A 22,107-nucleotide genomic window follows, 5' to 3' on the forward strand; every position below is an offset into this window, starting at 1 on the left:
GCAAATGACTCAACTCTATGAGGATCAGTTTCCTTGCTTGAAAAGTGGCTGTGGGACCTAACTCACAGATTAGTGAAGATAATATATGTGAGACATTCAGTTCTGCCCCAGACACACAGAAGGTGCTCAATACATTTACCCAAATTAAAATGATAACTTAACAAAAATAGGATATACTGGAAGCCCTTGTCTAGACTGAATCTTGTTCACTTTTCTGTTTCTAGCACCTGGCATAGGTCAGTCACATAGAAGGTGCTTCATAAAATAAATAAATGTTAACACTGATTAACTCATACTGATTAGAAGCTCTGATTGGCAATTATGTACATATGATTAATTAAAAGTGAGAACACAGATTGGTTATTACTTTATAAATACAGTTTGTTTGGGGGGAGTATCTTTCAAAATGCAAGGTACAATGATGAAAAGGTCACGGACTCTGGGACATACCAACAAAGTCAGCCTCCCATGTGGCTTCTGAGATCAGCAGAGGCAAAAGCCAGATGCCTGAGTCATGGCCCAGCAATGCTGCAGCAGGAACCAATTGAAGCATGTGCTGTCCCAGAAACTACCCCAACTGAGCTCTTCATTCACTGAACAAACAGTTCCAAAGGTCCTTTGAGTAACTCCGTGGTGCCCTTTGGCAGAAGAGAGACAAACAGAGCTGACACCAAGAGCAGAAAACGTGAGAATCCGTGCTCCAGGGAAAGTGCTCCAAATAGACAATGAAAGGGGATCAATTCAGGGAAACCAGGAAGCCCATTAACTATTCCATGCAAAGCCACAGGTCTGTGGTCCAAAAGCAAAGTCTCAACATAGCAACGGAAAATGTCAGCCTTCATTTGGGCAGCTGCACAACACACACACACACACACACACACAACACACACACACACACACACAAGTGCATTCACATGCACACACATAGTCCCAGGAGGGAGAAATGAGTCTAAAATAACAGAGTGCACTTTGAATCATAGGAACAAACTGTTATAATCCATTTATTATGATGAGCACAGGGTAATGTAGTGGCTCTCTGTAACTAGGTCAGGCACCAATTGATAGTCAACTCCACAGACCTAGAAGATTTAATGAGAAGGAGACCAGACAAAGACGGAAGATGGAAACCGTGCCCCAAGCACGTGTCCCCAGACTCTACAGTCTGGCAGTGGGGCCCCGTCCATGCTACTCCTCTCAGAGAGACCAGAACAAACTTTTGGAAACTCCTAAGATAGGATCAACGGTTCATGCCAAGCCACTGAGGCATGCTTCTGGCAGCAGCGACAAAGCTGGACTTCAAAACAAAGCCTGAATCAGATGGAGATGGACCTGAGAGGAAATGTAGTCACAGCGAGTGCGTGACGGAGGACAGAGCGCTACACCATGGGGCAAGACATAACTAAAACAGCACTGCCGTCCTAAAGTGGTGTCCACGCCAGCCAGTGCCCTTTGCCGGGATCTCTGTGTCACTGTTCCCTTCCCTCGTCCGGGCTGGGCGGTGTCACTGGCACCTGCACTCAGGATGGCGGATGGAGAGGCCAGGCTCGTTAAACCCTGTGCCTACCCACTCCACCGCCACAAAGGTCACCGAGCAGCTGTTGACCACCTAGAATCTTCTTTGCAGGGTGACAGTGCCATTTCCAAAAGATTCCTTTCTTCTCTGATCTTAGGGCATCTCCTGTGAGGACACTGGACGCTACAGGGCCGTGAGAGGGTGCAGCCCAGCTTTGCTCTGGACAGCCCGGAGCAGTGGCCTCCTAGGACAGCCAGAGAGGCGGCCCGCTCCCTGGCGAGGCTGGGAGCCCTGTGAATGAGCCACTGTGATGAGACACACACCCACTGCTAATGAGTCCTGCACAGACACAAGCCCCAGAGGCAGAGCAGAAGCACAGAGAGGGACGGGGTGGGGCCAAGATCCCCCACCTGGGCTCCCTAGTGCCCCCAGCACAGCAGGGGGAATCCTGAGTTATCTGCCTTCCCTAGAACTAAGAGCCTCTTCTCCCCTGCCCTCCTGGCCCACTTAAAAAGAAAATGGCAGCCAAAATTTTACAGATATTTCTAAAAGGCAATTACCATCACGTATGACTCTCATTCATTATTTTAAAAAACATTTTAACATAAAAAATGTATAAAAGGGGCAGATTTTCAAAATAAAAACCTTGGCAACCTAATGCTGAAGAAAAAAAAAAAAACCACGTGCATACATTTGGCTTAGAACCTTGAATATCATATAAATTCTTTTCACGCTGTTCTACTCTACATTCGTGAAGAAGTAATGAGTCTGGAAGCAAGTTGCCTACGTAGGAATTTTACCTCCTTCTACCCTCAGACAAGCTATCCCGCTTCTGGGGACCTCCGTCTCCTCATCACTAAAATGGAGATTAAAACACTATCTCCCTCATAGGGTTCTTGTAAAAAGTGAGTAAGTTACTGCATGTAATGCACTTAGCATCTAGCAAGCCCTCGATAAATGCCACCTACCTCGATCATTAGCATCATCATTAGCATGATCTATGTTTGGCAGCCGAACTGAACTTGGAGCTTAAACGTTCAGGTTATGATGCAGCATTCGTTGTGTATAATCACAGTTGTGCAAAAGCTAATGATATAAATTGAGGTATGCAGATCGAAATGGAAAAAACTCCATGCAACTTCACTTGCTGAAAAGTTAGAACACTTAAAGAAAACGGAAACCAAAGCTCCCAGACCCCCTCCCACAAGGAGCCAGAAAGGAGGTCTCCAGGTACCTTTAAAAAAACACTTTAAGAAGCATTTTGAAGATATCACATTAAATATTGCTCACGTTGATCGCTGCCTTTTTTTTGGAACTCTTAAATTATGGACCTGGAGGGAGGGGCTCACTCACTTCATCCCAGCCCTGGAGGTTAAGTATTCCTCTTTCCTAGCATTCTTTCCTAGGAGAGTCCTCTCCCACTGTTAGGTCACCTGGGGATCTTATTAAAATGTGGATTCTGCTCCAGAAAGTCTGAGACAGGGGATTGAGGTGCTGCATATCCAGTAAGTGCCCAGGTGATGGCCAAGATGCTGCTGAGGCTTGGGACACCGGCAAGGGGAAGTAAACACCTGAGTTTCATTTCCGTGTGTCTCTTTGATGTCCTGGTTGTTTGCAGACAACTTGGAAACTCTTTCATTATTCATGGGAACTGCTGTTGTTAAATCTGAAGCTAAATCCTTGGACCCAGAGGCAGGGAACATTTGTTGTTTTGTTTTGTTCTAAATCAAACAAATACAATAGAGCAAATACCCATTGACTCCTAGTGACTGCCCTTTGGGGGAGTTCATTTAACTCTCTATTTCCCTTGTTCCTCTGCCTGGTTGTGAAAGCAGGGGCAGGAATGTCACAGGGGATGGAGCTGTGCATTGGTTAGCACTGCAAATGAGTAATAAAAGTTCAGTATACCTGAATCAGCCATCTTTCACCCCCCTTCATTAAAATTCCAAAGGACAGGGTGCCTGGGTGGCTCAGTGGGTTATGTGTCTAACTCTTGACTTCAGCTCAGGTCATGATCTCACGGTTTGTGAGTTCGACCCCGCATCGTGCTCTGTGCTGAGAGTGTGAAGCCTGCTTGGGATTCTCTCTCCCTCTCCTTCTGCCCCTCTCCTGCTCTCTCAAAGAATAAGTAAATAAACTAAAAAAAAAAAAAAAAAAAAAAAAAAACCACACAGAAAACAAACAAAAAACTCTAAGGGACAAACAAGAACACAAAGCTCTGGACTTTAAAGACGCAGGTCAGATGAAGGTCCCGTCACTTACTAGCTGTGCTACCTCAAGCAAGTGACTTAATCTCTCTGACCCTTGGTTTCTCTATCTGGAATGTGATGCCAATGGTATCTACCTTACAGGATTATTGCTCTGAGACAATTCATGTATACAAATGTAAGATACATGAAAAATGACTTTTCCCAAAGTCCAAAAAAAAAGCACCCAAGAAGTTGACCATTAATAAGAAGCTCCTGCAGATATACCCTTGTTTGTAATTTTTCTCTTCTATTGCCAAGTCCAAGCCTTTCTCAGAATGCATATGTGTGTTCCAAATAGTATCTTTTCTTTAGAAACCTTTCCTAATTATTGTATTGAGTAATGCAAAACTTATTAGGGAATTAGTCAATCATCTTCCATCCTTAGGTGGAAGAAACGGTTAATATTTTTATTAAAATATGTACCTGGGGGTATCCTTGAGAAAGGAATTGAGCATCCCTGTACACACACACACACACACACACACACACACACACACACACACACATTCTCTCTCTCCCTCTCTCTCCCCTGCTTGCCTCCCCCGCATCCCACAGCCTCCAGCCCAGAGCCCTGTGTCTTCCACATGGTGGATCCTAGCTTGTGTGGCTGGTAATCTGCTCACCTTCCCACCATGTGGGGGTGTGCATTGCCAGACTGCTCTGCCAGCGTGACTAGAGGGAAGGGGCAGAGGTCTGAAGGAAACAGCTATCAGCCAGAACTCTAATTTTCACTGTGGTAGGGGTAGAACAGCAGACAGACTTGCTTATCTCTGAAAGAGAAACAGCCACTCAGGCAGAGGATCACAGGAATCCACACGTGACTGTGGCCTCTTAGACAACACTGCCAGAAAACCCTTCCCCCACTCTCCATGTGGGGCGAGGGGGCACTCTTCATCAAATCCTACTTTCGGGACATCTGTGTCACTGTGAATGTAAACAAGCCCCTTGGCTCCCATTCAAGCATTGTTGCAAATTTTCCTCTTCTGGACACTCCTGCTCCAGGCTGTGGGCCACTGCAAAGAACCCTTCTTCCTTTAGGGATTTCTCTGTCTAAACAGGATTTATGATGATCCCTTGGCAAGGATCTTTGAATCACTGCCTTTCACAGTATGGCAAAAGAGTATTTCAGGAGAATCTACCTCTAACAAGTAATACATCCCTGAAGATTTATCTGTCTTGATGAAATGGACACAGCCTGGTGCTCCCAGGATACTGTGTCTGGACAGTTGCTGCTGCGGCTGCAAAGCCAGTGTAACAGACATGGCATTGAATGGATTAGCGGTGTGACCTCGGGCAGTTGTTTAACCTCTCCGCATAAATGGTCTCATCTATAACATGGAGATGATGAGGTCATATTCCCGGTCTCATCTATAACATGGAGATGATGAGGTCATATTCCCGGGGCTATCATTAAGATTGGTTTAAAGAAGGTCACTAAGGAAGGTTATATTATTGTTGTGAGATAACTCACACATATGTATATAGGATACGTGAGTAATAGGTACGTTTCCCAAAGTCCAAAAAACGCACCTAGGAAGTTGGACATTAATAAGAAGTCCCATGAAGGTACCCTTATGTGTAATCTCCCCTTGGTGTAATCAAGTGCCTAGTGTACCCCACAGCTGGTTTATAGGTGGGGCTCAACACACAGTACCTATTATTTTTGGGGAAGGAGGTGGGTTAAGAAAGAAATGGCATTGACTGGGACTGCCTAGCGCTCTGCCTTTGGGAAGGGCTAGGAGTCTAGGGTCCCAGGAAGAATGAGATTAGTGCACCCGTGCCTCTGAGAGTCTGCCAACAAGCTGCCTCCCCCTGTGAAGTACAGTAATTGTGTTTCAGCAAAAGGAGCACAAATCCTGCCTCACCACTCCAGCACTTGTTAAGCTCAAATTTCGTTTGTACCAATTCTAGACAATTTTCTTTGATTTATCTCCTACAAACCCCTCTTCCAGTTCCTGCATCCTAGCTTGAGAGGCATGGCTGTCTTCGCTTGTTCTTTTCTCATTCACAGGGTGATGCCGACAGACCAAAAAAGAAAACCCTCCCTCTCTGAGGCTCGCTGAGCTGCTTCCTCACCTGGAGAAGCCATCAATAACCTCCATCAATGGCTCACAGCCTGAAAAAAAGGAGGATAGGTGGAGAAAAAGATGGAGACAAGAACAGCTCTCGCTGATCGAGCCCGTCCTGGGAGTGTGTGGTATTTCTAATGCCACAGACGCTCGGAAAGAGTTCTGCTGCACCCCCTTTTTTTTCAAGGGGCAACTGAGATTCAAGAGCCTAAGCAACCCAGCAACAGGCATCCAGGGAGTTATCAGGGACATAAATGGAATCCATACCTGCCTGACTGCACATTCTGTACACTTTTCACTGCACTGGATTATGTGCGAGTGCAAAAAAATCCCGTAGGCTTCGGTTCCTAAGCAAACACTCCATGCAAAGGTCACTAAGAAGTAAACACACCAGCAGGTATAACTTCCGACTCTTACCATCCCAACATCTGAACTTGAAAATCACTTAATCTCTCTAAATATCAGTTTTTCTTTTCGGAGGAGAAAATGGGTATAAGCATCTTTTAGTGGTGATTACACGTGGATAAAATGAAACTCATTGCATGTTTGCATCCCCCTTCCTTGGCTTCAGGGGAAAAAAAGGTTTATTATTCAGGCACAAAAGTTAAAATTTAATGTAAAGAGAATACTTAATAATAGAAATGAGGAAACTGCCTGGTCTAATTATACAAGTGGTACTCTAATGGCAAAAACACAATGGTAATTGAGAAAAGAAAAAGGGAAAAATAAAATTAGCAACTGTTCCATCCCACACACATCGTCTCCTAACATGTTTCGTGTAGTCAAGACAAAGAAAAAGTGAATTATAAAGTACCTTCAAAGGAACTATACAGGCTTCACAATCAACACTATATGCTTAACGGAGGAAATCCCTTTAAATTAAATATTAAGCCGTTACACAGCTACAGAACTCAGCCATATCAAGTTTCACAAATATTTGATGGGATATATAAAACAACTTTAACATCATAGAGTTTGCTATTCTGTTCATCCTGAAGATTTTGCAGCATCTTACTTCTGCCTATCAAGGATAAAGCAGACTCTTCTCAGACACCTTCACTTCAATTTACGTTAGCCAGAAATGCATCTGTACGTTCTCTGTGTGCTTAACACCCGCGTTGGCTTCATTCACAGATATGGAAACACAAAGTTGTTTAGTTTGAATGTTTCTGAAGCAGAAGGTGGCAATTATGTTGATCCTCTGATTCTCAGGCTATAATCACTTGCTCTAGCAATCCCTTCCCCACCCCCAGGAGATGCATTATGACTGAAAGCAAATTATGGCATTCATACTTCTGGACATTTCTTTCCTATACATATTCTGACAACGTATAAAAGTCAAACCACTCTCCCTGATGCTGGTAGTGTCAGGGAGCTAAGTCTGTGATGGTGTTTGTCTGCAAGACTACATAGTTTCTTGCTCTCACTCTGCTATCTTCATGTGTAGAAAAACAGTTCACAGATCTCTACTAGTGAGTAAACATGCATGTATTTATTGAGCTCAAAACCTCTGTCCAATGCTTGAGACATGTGATGCATTAATACTCCTGGTGGCAGCAGGCACATTTAATGTATCAGTAGCGACAGAATACCTTCGGTATTAGCCTCAGTGAAGACACTACTTTGTGTTATGCCATTACCCTAACAAAGGCATAGAGAGTCCCCAAAGGAAACCACGGATTGCCCTATTAAAACACAGTTGAAAAAACTCTCCCATCATGCTGGGAGAAACTGATATATATTTTTTTTCCAGAAACTTTTTATGATGGTGTTATCAATCTCAAAATATAAATAATTCTAATCTAATAGATGTTTCAATCAATAAATCATCAAGCATTTATCAGGTGCTGCTTTCTGCTGAACTTTGCACAGTCGAGCCAGGTAAGAAATAGAGGTTCCTGGGGCGCCTGGGTGGCGCAGTCGGTTAAGCGTCCGACTTCAGCCAGGTCACGATCTCGCGGTCCGTGAGTTCGAGCCCCGCGTCGGGCTCTGGGCTGATGGCTCAGAGCCTGGAGCCTGTTTCCGATTCTGTGTCTCCCTCTCTCTCTGCCCCTCCCCCGTTCATGCTCTGTCTCTCTCTGTCCCAAAAATAAATAAACGTTAAAAAAAATTTTTTTTAAAGAAATAGAGGTTCCTGCGGTGGGGATCCTGGGATCAGTAACTCCGCCCAAGTTCAGCTCCTCAGAGCACAGGGGAGAAAACTTAGGGAATGAAACGAACTAACACTATTGGGGGAATTTGTGGCAGAGGCTAACCTAGAACCCAGAGCTGCTGACTACCTGACTTCAAGCAATGCATTAACTGGCTGTTCTTTGTCCCCAAGCCTAACAACGATTTCAAAAGGAACATCAGCTTGTAAGTGAAAAGTGACATCAGCCCAGTTCCTGCACTTATTCCTACAGACTCGGAGTGCTCCAGTCATGTGAGGCTCCAGACACGGTCATCAACTTCATGAATTTTGACAAAGCCTTCCGTGTGCAGGGACATTGTGAAATTTATTCAAGCAGCAACTATTTATTTTTAAGTGTATTTATTTTGATAGAGCAAGAACAAGTGGGGAAAGGGCAGTGACACAGGGAGAGAGAGAGAATTCCAAACAGGCTCCATACTCTGAGATGAGCTGGATGAGGGGCTTGATCATGAGATCATAACCTGAGCTGAAATCAAGTGTCAGATGCTTAACTGACTGAGCCACACAGGTGCCCCCAGGCAGCAACTATTAATATGCATGCACTGTAAATGTATATCAGGTGCTGGGGATACGATGGCTTATACAATAAATCTCGCTGTCTGCATGAAGCTTATAATCTAATTAGTGATTACTAATAGATAACAAATAGGAAGGAACAGCTGCTATAGGATAGTTGGCCACAAAAACCTCTCCAACAGATTTATTTAAGGATAAGGAATCTTGAAAGACAAGAAAGAGTAAGCCATAGGAAAAAAAAAATAGTAGAACTTAAAGTATGTTATTTTTTTCCTACCATGGTTTTTATCACAGAGAAAAACATTAATTTTCCCCCAAGATGTTTTCTGAACATACACATTTGTGTATATATTTATGTTTTTACTTTGCTACTTGTAGTGAAATTCATCTCACCCTGTGTGTGTGTGCCCTTGTGTATGTATGTGTCTGTGTTTTCCAATCAGCACTCAGCTGTGAGTCTCCCAGATTCTGTGATTAGGTTTTGATGCTTAAACTCCTTAGCATGGCCTCAAAATGGAAAGCCTTTCACAGCCTGGAGTCTCTCACCTTTCTTGATTCAACTGAGCCTTCTGCCCTGCAGAGTGCATGGTCCAGTCACACCAGATCAATTTCATTCCTTCCACATGCCAGGTATGTTTATGCTTCTGTCATTTGCGCAACACGAAATGGAATGACCTTCTTTCCCTTATCCTCGAGGCAGATTTTATTTCAGTCCTTAAAATCTATCTCTTATTTCCAGCTTTCTCTGCCTGACTCATCAAGTGAAATTAATTGATCAATCTCCTGGAAACCTCTCTTTGCTTTTATAAATCTGACTTCGCATTTCATTATGATTACCCATACAATTCTTAGGTTTTATTTATCAATATTTCCCTGATTATGTACAATGCATACTCAGTGTCAAAATGTGGGGAAATAAAGTGTATAAATGAGAGTATAAGCATTTGCTTCCACTATTTTTCTCCTTTTTGCACAGTTGAGCTCTTTCTTCTATTACATCTGACTTGGCCACTACTCAACATTCTTTAGGAATTCTGCTTCTAAGGATAGCAAAATGGCCTGTCAGGATGTACAACAAACTATATAACCATCCAACCCCCTACTACTGGGTTACGTGGTAGTTTTAAAAAGTCCTATTATAAGTAACAATGTGGCAAACTTAATTGTGCATTAATCTCTGTCCACATACCCACTTATTCTCTTAGAACGGACGCTTAGAAGCAAAATTGCTGGGCCGAAAGAAGTGAAATTTTAAACCTCTATGTACATATTGCAGATTAATTCCAGAAAAGATAATTTAATTAACACAGCCTACCAACATTATAATGGAATGTCCATTATACTCTCCCTGTCCCATAATGGTAAAAATCCCTGCATCCACAGATTTTTTTTAAAGGCATAAAGACACTGTTGCTTGAATTTCTTTCTTTGAACAGTAACACAGTTGAACTCTTCATGGGTGATGGTGTTTTTCTTATCCATTTACAAGAGCTCTTTATTCAAATATTAAAATACTTCTTTAGGTCGTATTTGTTCTGAGTGTCTCCCAGATTTGCTCTTTAGCCATATTTGTGTTAATGATTTATTTTTGATGTACAAAAGTTGGCAGTTTAATTTGTCCATTCTTTTCTCTGTGATTTTTTTTCCTTTAATGATTGTTTCTTCACTTGCCTGGCTCCCTGATGTCCCATGACCTCCATTAGGACAGGTGTCCTACTTTATTCATCTTTGTGTCTCCAGCATTTTATGCAATGGCAGTGCCCGGAAGAGAATCATCACTCACTAAATCCTTGCCACATTGTTTTGTATTGTATTGTCTTACTAGCATCATCTCTCAAGTGATTTGCTTTTATACGTTAAAATGTACATATTTATAATTTATATATATTGAATATATTTAATATTGGATAATACTGCCTATATCTTTCTATATTCAATATTTCAATATTTCTCTTAAATATTTAAATCGACCCATTAAACCACATATTCTGAGAATTGGTATAAAAATTTAATGGTATTCCAAGGATGAGCCATTCCCTGTAATGGTAATGATAGACTGACTCTCACACGAGGTAGGGAGGGAGTTATCTGCTGTTGACTGCAATGCAACAGAGCTTATCCAAATGCTGGGCTCCTTTGATTACCTCTCAGAGTAGGATGTTATTTGTCAGTACCAAAACTCAAAACACCCCAAAGGGAACCTGAATATACTTTTTTACTCTCCAAACCATAAAGAGATGATTGCCACCCAAAAAGTGCACTCTGAATATATTCTGAAACAAACCTTATTGATTTCGAATGGCTATAGATTTTACTGATGTGTTCTGAAATGCACTGAAAACATAGATGTGGCCTGTAGTGAGACACAGAATGGATTCATGGAAGTGTCATACAGAGTCCACTCCACAGCACACCAGAGAGGGAGGGGAGCATAAGAGAGAGAAGGTGCCGACGAGCACTCGGGTCCATGCACTGTGCCCTGTGTGTCCCCAGTGTCAGTGCTTCCCATTTCAGCCAGGGCTCGCCTAAGAGTCTCTCACCTTCCCCACCCCTTGGAGTAAACCACAGAGCTACTGGTCCACCCTCATCCTTTGCAAGATAGTTCAGCTTCCGGAGCTATACCAGGTTAACAAGGAATCTCGCCCTTTAACAGGTGGTGGCTACGTCGAGAGGAAGGGGCAAGGACTCATGCCCAAGGTTTCCCTACTGCCCACACGACAGGGTAGACTAGTAGGCCCCTCGTCATGAGAGGAGGGCGAGCTGGTGAGAAAAACCAGGGCCGAGCAGTGTGTGAGCCCAGGTGAGGAGTGTGCAGACCGCACCACTGGCAAGTCACAGAAGACAGAAGGGCTGCCTGGTATTCCACTTTCCATAATCCAGAACAAAGTCATGGCTGTACTCTCTCTTGCCTCAACGCAAATGTGAAATGCAAATTCCAGATGGAACTGAGTTCCAGGAGAAACTCAAACTCCCCCTTGGAGGAAAAAATTATTTGCTAATAAGCTTGTAGTATCGTCTTATAGCCGTTAATTTAGTTGTTCATTCATTCATTCATTCATTCAAAGTTTAACACTCAGTTAAAGGCAGAATGCTTAGTGGATAACAGAATGGATTTCGGATTCAGGAAGGTCTGAGATTAAGTCCAGAGTCAGCCCACATCAGCTTGGAAATTTTGCCCAGGACACTTAACCTCCATGAGCCTCATGTTCTTTATCTGTACAACCGGATATGGAGATGGCACGTGACTCAAATGAGAAGGCACACAAGGGGCCCTACATGGTAGAGGAAGGCATAGAGCAAATGCTCCTTAAATAGAAGCTACTCTTATAATAGGAAAGAACGCCGTAAATGTGTACTGAACGTGTCTCCCAGGAGCACTGTTTCCAAATGACTTGATCCTTAAAAACAGCTCTGTGAGATCTTACTTTCTGTATTTTGACAGTGAAGACACTGAAGCACAAAAACTTTGAGTGTCTCGCTTGAATTACCTGGCAGCTACTTTTCAGATTTAGAGTTTAGGTCCAGGCTTTTCTCACTGCAAAGCCTGTGCTCTTTCCAAGACATCAGGCTGCCTGGTTCAGATCTCAGCAGTGAAAGGAAAGAATGATGAGAGACAGTCTTGCTTTCCTCATTCACTGTCTAGTGGGAGAGGAGGAAGGATATGGGAACCCGTTATAACCAATTATAATACCCCACATGGTAAGTGGCATACAGAGCCTCAGTAGTCCAGGAGTGGCTAACTCCATGAGATAAGGCCAGGGAGCCACACTGGGCCTGACTCATCTGATAAGTTGAATCTTAAAAGCTGAGAAGATAAAATTAAAAAAAAAAAAAAAAAAAAAAAAAAAAAAAGATTTCCTGGCTGGCTTAGTTGGGAGGAGCGTGCAACTCTTGATCTCAGGATCATAAGTTCAAGCCTCACGTTGGGTGTAGAGATTACTTAAAAAAAAAAAAAAAAAAGCTAAGGGGCACCTGGGTGGCTCAGTAGGTTAAGAGTTGGACTTTGGCTCAGGTCATAATCTCATGGTTCATGAGGTTGAGCTCCACATTGGGACCTGTGCTGACAGCTCAGAACCTGCTTTGGATCCTCTGTCTCCCTCTCTCTCTGCCCCTCCGCCACTCATGCTCGCATGAGCTCTAAATAAATAAATATTAATTAATTAATTAATTAATTAACTAAACATTAAAAAGAAAGCTGAGAAGAGTGTGTCCAAATGGCAAGAATGGAAAAGGCTGGCTGTGAGGTTAAAGATACCCTGGAAAAATGAGAAACTTGTATCATACTGTTCCCCACTCAAACCATACTGGAAACCAAATCATACCTGAGGCAGGCTTCTCATTATACAAATATTCTGACCAAACAATGGCAAAGGGCTGATAGAATCTGCATTGTCAACACACTGCAATGGTGGCTAACATCACAAAAAAGAAAAATCACCAACACTGTGTGCTTCCAGAAGGAAGTACACACCACCCCCTATGATGAGGTCTTAGTGATGGATAAATAAAATGAATACAAAAATTGTATCTGATTAAGACTCTCATCCAAGATCCAGAGTCAGAAAATTGAGAGGACAGAAGGAAACACCATTAACAATGGTTGTCAGTCAGAGGCGATTGTAGCCCCTTGGGGACAGATGAGAGTGTCTGAAGACATTTTTGGTTGTCATGACTGGGGAGGGGATATCACTGGCATCTAGTGGGTAGAGACCAGGGATGTTGCTAACCATCCTACAATGCACAAAACAACTGCCACAACAAAGGATTATCCTTCTCAAAATGTCAACAGTGCTGAGTTAAGAACCCCTGTATTATAGGATAAATGATGCCATTTCTTCAATGACAGGGGTGAGGGACACTTATAGACTAAAATAAACCTGAAAGGTCTATCTGAACATTAAAAAAAAAAAAAAAAAAAAAAGAAAGAAAGAAAGAAAGAGAGAAAATCAGGAGCACCTGGGTGGCTCAGTCGGTTAAGCAGCCGACTTTGTTCAGGTCACGATCCCAGTGTTTGTGAGTTCGAACCCCTCATTGGGCTCTGTGCTGACAGCTGGGAGCCTGGAGCCTGCTTCAGATTCTGTGGTGCCCCCCTCTCTCTGGTTCTCCCCTACTCACTCTCTGTCTCTGTCTCAAAAATAAGGAAACATTTTAAAAAATTTAAAGAACATGTCAGGCAAAACTAAATTATAGTGTTTGGGGCTGCACACACTGGCAATGAGGAGGTGATTACTGTACAAGTCAGGAAAATGTCCATGATCATACAGAGGGACAACACTGGGAGGGTTTCTGGTGTATCTGGCAAGGTTCTACCTCCTCAAAGGATGGTGGTTCAAAAGTGTTCACCTTGCAGTAACACATTTAGCTGCATAATTGTTTTTATGTGTTTTCTTTATTATCCCTAGCAAGAACATAGTTTAAGATAATATTAGCAACAAAATAAAAAGCTTCTCTTTCCTCACACTGGCTAGGAGTTAATTAGCTTATACCTACTGAATTGGACAACAACGAAAAAGGATTGCTGATTTTTCCAAGTGCATTTCTTTTTCTGTATTTTCCACAGGTGCTTAAAAATTTATTTCTAATCTTGCCCATCCCTGTTGCTTCTTGCTAGACAGTCCCAGCCCAGAGTCGCACCGAGGTTAAAACAGCATTGCAGAATCATTAAGCACAGGGGCCCCACAGTCAGATAACCTGGCTTGCCACCCCCTGCCACCTGACTCAGTTTGCTCCAGCTCTCTTAGCTTGAGGTGCTTCTTCTGTGAAATGAGATAAGTAACTACGACTTCCTCGTTGGGTTTATTGGGAATATTAGCTGAAGACTGTAAAACTGGATCTGAAATAGCTTGAATAATAGCTTACACAATCTGTTCATCAAGTGCTGAACATGGACCAAAACTAGCCCCGGAGGCTGGGGCACAGACAGGCCCAGCCTCCATCCTTGCCACTTTCAAAGGAAAACCTCAGATCCTACTGCCGCACTCACTTGGTGCTCTTTTATCACTGAAACTCACCGCTTTCAGGCACTACAATTACTCTCAATTTAAAACGATGGAGCTAAAGTCCACAAAACTAGAATGCACATCCACGGTTACATGCCTTGTAACATTCTTTGGGTAGGTGCTGATTACCAGAACCTCAGCAAAGCACTTTCCGTCCATTGCCTCATTTAATGCTGAAAATCGCCATGTGAAGCTATCATTATGCTCTTTTTCAGATATGAAAAGTAAGGCTCCCACATCATCTTTAGCTTTCCCAAAAGCTACACAGCTGGTAAATGTCAAAACCAAGATTCAGCAGAACTAGCTCTAACTTAGGAGCCTGTCATTTAGTTTAAAGCCCAGTGGGTCCTGTCATGCTATTTTGAGGCTGCTTTTAAGAGACCAAACCATTATCTCCCCTGGGAGGACCATCACCTGTTTTAAAGGCATTATTTGCCTGTGACATTGATTCTACAATCTCTTCAGGATTTCTGGATCTTTAAGTATGTGAGATTCTCTAAAAGGAATTATGGTCTGAGGGGAAGAAGAGTCTCGTCCTTTACAGAAACTGGGAAGGTGAATGACCCAAATAAACAGAGACATGCAGCTAGCTGGGACTGGAGACTGAAAACCAATTCTTCAGACCAAGTGGTTCTGAAACTTTACAGACCATCTGAATCACCTGGATGGCTTCTTAAAAACCACCCAAGTGGCTCTGATTCAGAAAGTCACAGGGTGGGTCCCCCCAAACGCATTTCTGACAGAGCCCCCGGCAATGTCTGCTGCTACTGGGACAGGGAGCACAGCTTGAAAGTGAAATCCGGACTTAATCTCTGTTGGCTCTGGGACATTAGGATGTCTATTCACGTTTGCTGAGTATTCATGAGCCTCTGCAAAGAAAGCGATTATGAAGTAAAGGATGGGACGGTGAGGGTGAAAGCTGTGTGACAATGAAAACAAGATAATGCAATACTTGTCAAACTTAAGAGGGTTTCACAGTCACCTGGAGGCTTGTTATGAATGCAGCTTCTGGAGCCCACCCGAAGCTGCACAGGCCCGGGTGAAGGCCCCTGGGTGCTGCCTTTGAAACAAGGTCCCCAGGTAACATGGAAGCAGATGGTGCGCAGACCGCCTCTTCTGAACCTTGCAAAACAAAGACGAGTCCCAGAGCACGAAAGGAAATGGGCCCCATGACCCCTGGCTCTGAAGACCCAGGTTTTGTCTAGAGATCAGGCATCCCACAAAGCTGGATACTCTTGGATATTCCACAACAGACCGTGAGAGAAAGTGTACTTTTTTTTTTCTTCCTATGGAAACATCTAAGTCAAATATTCAACTTTATGATCTTCAGAGTGAATTTTAAATGAGAAAAAAACGAGATCATTTGAGATGAAAGAAAACCCTGGAATCTTTCGATTCAGAGCAGCCTGCAGAGTTAGGTGTGAATTGGAAATGTCCCAGAAGATAGGTACTGGGTAATCAGAGCTATTGCATTTTGCACCTGACACAGTATTGCTTCCTCCAACGACAGCAGCATAGCCTGAGCAATTTCAATGTCTTAATCACTTTCCCTTTCTTTCAGAATCCGGGGAATTTAGTCTAATTCTGCATGTCTTCCCTTAGGAATTATGAAGTGTCAGCTACCATAGGGACTATGCAAGTGGCTTTGTATAAGAAATGTTTGCTATAATTCAGAGGACTATGTAATTGAGTTAACAAGTTGGGGGAAACACGTTTCCATCCTGGACTGGAACTGAGGGCCTGGCCAGGGGAAGGTATCAGGCACCAAGGGCTGGAGTATGCATGCCAGTCACTCACCACGTGCTGCTGCAGTGAGCAAATTCTGAATTCCAGGCTCTTCACGCTTTGATTACAGTTGATAAAAATGATGGAAATTAACAACCCCGCTGTTGGCTAAATGTGAAGAGGGGAGGGTTATGTAAATCGATGGCATTAGGTGGAGTGCTCACGATGCAATCTGTTCCATGTGATGTTCTCAGGGCTGATCCACAGTCGCCATGACTGAGAAAGTGAAATGTCGGTGACCTTTGCCAATCCTATTTAATTTGGCCCTTCTGCCAAGTAAGGGCTATCTGGAGATTGTAGTTGAGTCTACTAGACAGTGTGCAGTGCTATTCTTTCTTACAGCCAAGATATCTGAGTGTGAGGTCCCCTCGCTTTGACACCGATTAACACGTTTTTTTTCCTGATGTTTAGTAGTAAATTAATCCCCATGGAAGAATATTTTGAAAATGGAGGGGTTTAAAATAAACTAAATAAAGTTGACTGGCTACATAAACAAATGACAGGATAATGAATGGATAATTTCATCACCTATGATAACTACCATTAATTACCACACCAGTTTATTATCTTCTAAATTATGTTAACCGTTTAAAAAATTTTAAAGTAAAGGTTGTGATTTAAACACATTTTTTTTATCATGCACCTGACGATAAATACTATACCACAAGTATTTTTCCATATCATTAAGACTTTCTTCCTAAATCTGACGAATGAATTCTCAAATTTAGGTTGTATGAACAAACCGTTAATATTTAAAGATTTCCTCAAAGGGGGTAGTGATTTGGCACGTTTTTGTGTTTAACTCCAATAAATAAAGAAAACCCACGATGAGTCATTTTTAATAGCTTTATTGAGGTACAATTTACATACTGTAAGCAATCACCTGGAAGAACATTTTTTCATGATTCAATCTTTGTGTTTCAGAGTGTTTCCTAAGGCTAAGTCAAGGGTCGGTATATGTTTAGTTCAAGAAAAACGTTGCCAAATAACCTCTAGAATTGATTTATACTCCCATCAGCAAAGCATTAGAGTGCTCATCTCATTCCACCCTGGTCAGCAGGTATGTTAGTATTGTTATTTAAGGTTCTGTCACTTTTAATGAAACAATCAAGATGTCATCATAGAGTTCAAAAATGGAAACTGCATTTAAGAATTTTCATTTTCACTTTTGATGCACTTTGGCTGTGTCTGTCCTTTCATCCTGCTTAGTTAAGGTAACATATTATTCAAAGGGACTTCCCTGATTGAAATTCTTGGTAAAAATGAAGGCTGAAAGTGACAATAAAAGTAGGATGCCTGCGGCCCAAATAACACCCTTACCACCGAAGCTAAGAAAGCTAGACTCCAACACTGGGTTCCCAGTCATGAGCTGTATTACTCCGGCTAAGGATTTAACATCTCTGGGCATCATGTTCCTCATCACTAAAAACATAGTTTGAAATAGAAGATGATCGAACAAAGGTTGCAGACACTTAACTAGACAACTAACATATCCCCAGATATTTTTTTTTTTTTTTTTGGTGACAGGAGGTTTCATATTTAAGAAGGTATGTTACATTGATTTAATAGACACCTAGAAGCAAGTTCCTTACAGAAGTTAGAGTTTGCTTTCAAAGTACTGTCTGTCTGGACATACCAGACAATTAAGTAACACTGTGTTTGAATTACACAAAAATGATTTCCAAATGCTCCTCTACCTTCTTGTTCCAATAGCCTTTTAAAAAACTTGTTCTTAAAACTATCAAAGAATGGCAAAATAACTAATTATGCATGGGTTACTCTCATGACTTGTTCCATTCTCCTGGGGTATGCTGTGATTTAAAAAAAAAAAAAATGAAGGATTTGTAACTGTTAGTTTTCAGCACTTCATGTAACTTTTGATTCAAGTAACAAATAGCATTTCAGCTCCATGTATTCATTATGCCACTAAATTGCAAAGGAAAGAAGCCAATTCTAATGAATTGTAACCATAGTTTCTTTTGCGTATTACATATTAGAAGTGGGTAGCACTTTACATTATGGTACACAAAACAGCATATAATTAATTCTGAATAAAAGATAATGTATTCTTGCTAAATACGAGTTATTTTAAAATCTCTTAATGAAGAACTAAGCATATGCTGTGCTGCACAGTGCAAGTGGTTAGCATATGCCGTTAGAGCCAACATTTTGCATTTATTATTATATTTATTTTCAATAATAATATATTATTTTAAGTGAACACAAAAAAACTTAATCACTAACATTCCAAATGTGGAAAATATATGCAAATTATAGGAAACTTTTTGGCTTCCCATAAGTTGTCACTAAATAACTTTTTGATGACATGGTGCGATTGCAATTTGCAATAGAATGAGAAAAATGGAAAAGACTGTTACTTTTAAATTGCAGAACATATGCACAATGAATTTTAAAATTCAGATATGGAGAGAAACGTTTCTATTCTGAAAACTGACATGTTCTGAGTTTTCACGGAATAGCAAAGCTTAAAACCCAGTCTTTAAGTTCCACCTGATTTAGTATTGGGTTTATAATTCCCTTTCTGACATTGTGTTTCCGCTTTTCAAAGAATGTATCCTGTCCCTGCCACACTCTTACGTTGCAGCTTTGAACTGAGCACGAGCCTTATTCTTCCCTCTGCTCTTTCACACTGCTATCACCATTATCATCCAAACCACCGCAATCACCACCCGAACAACAATAAATCTTGGGCCAAACTCCTTTCAGTCTTATTCTCGCCATCTGCCCCATGATGATGCTTAACATCCCTGTAAACCAGTCATATGACCATGGGCAAACCACCCCTCACTTTCAAGCTAACTTTAGAGCTCTCAGTCATGAAATGACTCTGCTAAGGTCTTTTTATATCTCCAAGAAATCTTCCATGCTTTTCCGTGGCTCTTCCTGAGTGCCGACAGAAAGACACAACAAAGCCAGGTTTCCTAAACTCACATATGCTTTCAATTCTTGCTTCATTTGAATGTGGAGGGGAAAAAACTGTGGACAGTAAAACTGAATTGCAATATCAAAAAAGCTTAGAATTAGAAACAAAATGTAAAGTTTAATTTTAAATTGAAGGTTTACGGGTGTCTGGATGGCTCAGTAGGTTGAGCGTCCGACTTCGGCTCAGGTCGTGATCTCACAGTAAGGGAGTTCGAGCCCCACGTCAGGTTCTGTGCTGACAGCTTGGAGCCTGGAGCCTGCTTTGGTTTCTCTGTCTCCCCATCTCTCTGCCCCTCCCCCCATTCATGCTCGCTCTCTCTCTCTCTCTCTCTCTCTCTCTCCCAAAAATAAATAAATAAACATTAAAAAAAATAAGTAAGTAATTAAATAAATAAATGGAAGGTTTAGCTTCTCCAGAGGAGTAAAAAACTATTCATTAGAAACCGATTGAACTAAAGAGAATCATTCTTCATTCTTCCTCAAATACCCCCAGATTTGGAGTAATTTTCCATGTGCTTCTTTCTCAAGTGCTAATGTGTGGAAATGAAAAATTGAAAAAGAATAAAATGTAAAACTAAACCAAAATAATTAATTAAACCATCCCTCCATGATTGCTGCTATTTCAGAATGATTCCCTTCACAAAGGAAGTTGAAATCACACTGGATAGATAATTTCGTGGCCTACTTCGCACCCCTTAACATTTTATCCTAAGCATATGTCCATTTAGCTACACATTCTCTGTTAATACTTCCAGTGACAATTATAGCCCATCATAAAAATATACCACATTTACTTAACCCATCTCTTGTTAGCTACACTATTCTTCCCCATCCCTCCCTCCTTTCTCTCCTTCTTTCTCTTTCCTCTCTTTCTCTTTCTTTCTTTCTTTCCTTCTTCTTTCTTTTTTTTCTTTCTTTCCTTCTTTCTTGTCTTTCTTTTTCTTTTTCTCCCTTTCTTGTCTTTTTGTCTTTTTCTCTTTCTTTCTTTCTTTCTTTCCTATGCTGAATCCTTCGTGCATTTATTTTTTTAAACATGTCAAGATACTTCTTTAGCATTAATTCCAAAAAATGTGAGATGAATATTGTAAAATCTCAGCAGAAATAATATCATTGTTTCAAAATAATGTTGGTGGTTTATTTTTTTACCTAAATACTCATCCTTAGCATTTTCTGTGAACTGCTTCATAATTCACCAAACCAGTCCCATTAGCAATGTCCTTAATTATCTCAGATCCATTCCCACAACCATAATTCACCAAACCAGTCCCATTAGCAATGTCCTGAATTATCTCAGATCCATTCCCACAACACTGCTACAATGGAACAGAACTATTTATTTCTATACATTTCTTCTCCCTCCAGACTAGGTTCACTTCAGGAAGATCGTAGATGACTAGACACCCTAATCTCAGCTCTCTGCTTAAGGTCAGGCATGTAGTAGGTGCTCAATAAAAATTCATTGAATTGACTAATGCATCTTGAAAATTATTTACCAAACTCCTTCCTTGCCCTAGAGCTATAAATGCACACTTGCTCAAGTTACAAAGATCCTTCTCTATTTATTTTCCTTTATTCTTCCCTGGCACATTGCACGCGCGCGCGCGCGCGCGCGCGCACACACACACACACACACACACACATTCAGAACAGGAAAGGTCTTCCTCAATCCATTCTGTCCTCTACTGCTACTGCTGAGATACATTTGCAAAGGACAGAGCTGTTGTTTCCGATGTCATTTTAACTGTTTACTTTGCTATAATAAAGAGCAGAGTCAAAGAATGTCACCTCCTCAGAGAAGTATTCCTGGGAGAATGACCCATTTCACCTCACTTTAGCGAGAAAGACCCATTTCACCTCTTCTTCTATTACATGACTCTGTTTATTTCCTCGCTACAACTACCCCAATCTGAGGTTGTCCCATCATGGATGCTCCCTGCCCCTTCCAACAGAACTCTCCCAGATGTCAGGGTCTGTCCTGTTCACTCCTAAATCTCTATTCCACAGCATGATGAATGGGGTACTGGAGCCCCACAGAACTGCAAAGGTTCTTAGAGGTCACCAAGTTTAGCTCTATTATTAAAAAAAAAAATGTAAACAGATGCCCCAACAGGAATAGTTATTTGTCTAAGGTTTATGTAAAAATGATAGTATCTGGATGAGAATTTAGAATTTTCAACTCTAAGGCCAGGGTTCCTTCCACAGCTGCCCAAAGATGGCCATCTCTCAGCCCAGAGTAGACAAGGAGGCCCTCATTCCCACTGAGCCTACAAAGAAAATAATGCTTGGAACCAAACTGAAAAGTACTCTCTTCCTTGTCTTTGGCACTATCCAAACCCTATCTGCGTATAATAGTGTCTTTATACAGCCAATGGCACATCAACCTTAGTAAACATGGGGCCGCAATTACTATCTTCCTCCCACACAAAGGAGCTGAGGACATGGCCATAGCCATGTGACCAAGCCCAGAACAGGTGCCAGGACTCCACTGGCCAAGTACAAAGGTGCATCTCCTGAGTTTTCCTGTAACAGTTCAAATCACAGACTCCTTTGTCTCATCATGCACAGACCATGAACCTTGATTTTTCAGTGGACAGTGGTTTCTCCACACCTTGAGGGAATTTTACTTAGAGGGAAAGACAGAAAGAAAAAGAATCCTGTGTTAATGTCAGTTATGTAGCAATGTGATGCATTTTTAACAGATCCATACAACTTCCAGTAATGACAACAGTAAACTGTTTCTCTTTTTTCAAGAGTTCTTGGGAGGCCAAAGGCCAAAGCCCATCTCAGATGCTGTACCTGTCCACTCTTTCTGAGACCCAAAGGCTCTTAGAAACCCACTCCC

General features: G+C 41.7%; 1 protein-coding gene and 1 long non-coding RNA gene across 3 annotated transcripts in view; one reads left to right on the forward strand and one right to left on the reverse strand.

The window, feature by feature from the left end:
* Positions 1–22,107, reverse strand: part of LOC121045394 (cadherin-11) — a 153,755-nt gene that overhangs the window by 107,174 nt on the left and 24,474 nt on the right. The window lies entirely within an intron of this gene.
* Positions 4,612–5,278, forward strand: LOC121045398 (uncharacterized). The gene is made up of 2 exons (XR_005797734.1): positions 4,612–5,111; positions 5,152–5,278. It is a non-coding gene; the product is annotated as an uncharacterized LOC121045398 (long non-coding RNA).

This window comes from Herpailurus yagouaroundi, unplaced genomic scaffold, assembly GCF_014898765.1.
Source record: "Herpailurus yagouaroundi ecotype Mexico unplaced genomic scaffold, PumYag 190, whole genome shotgun sequence".
Taxonomy (NCBI): Eukaryota; Metazoa; Chordata; class Mammalia; order Carnivora; family Felidae; genus Herpailurus; species Herpailurus yagouaroundi.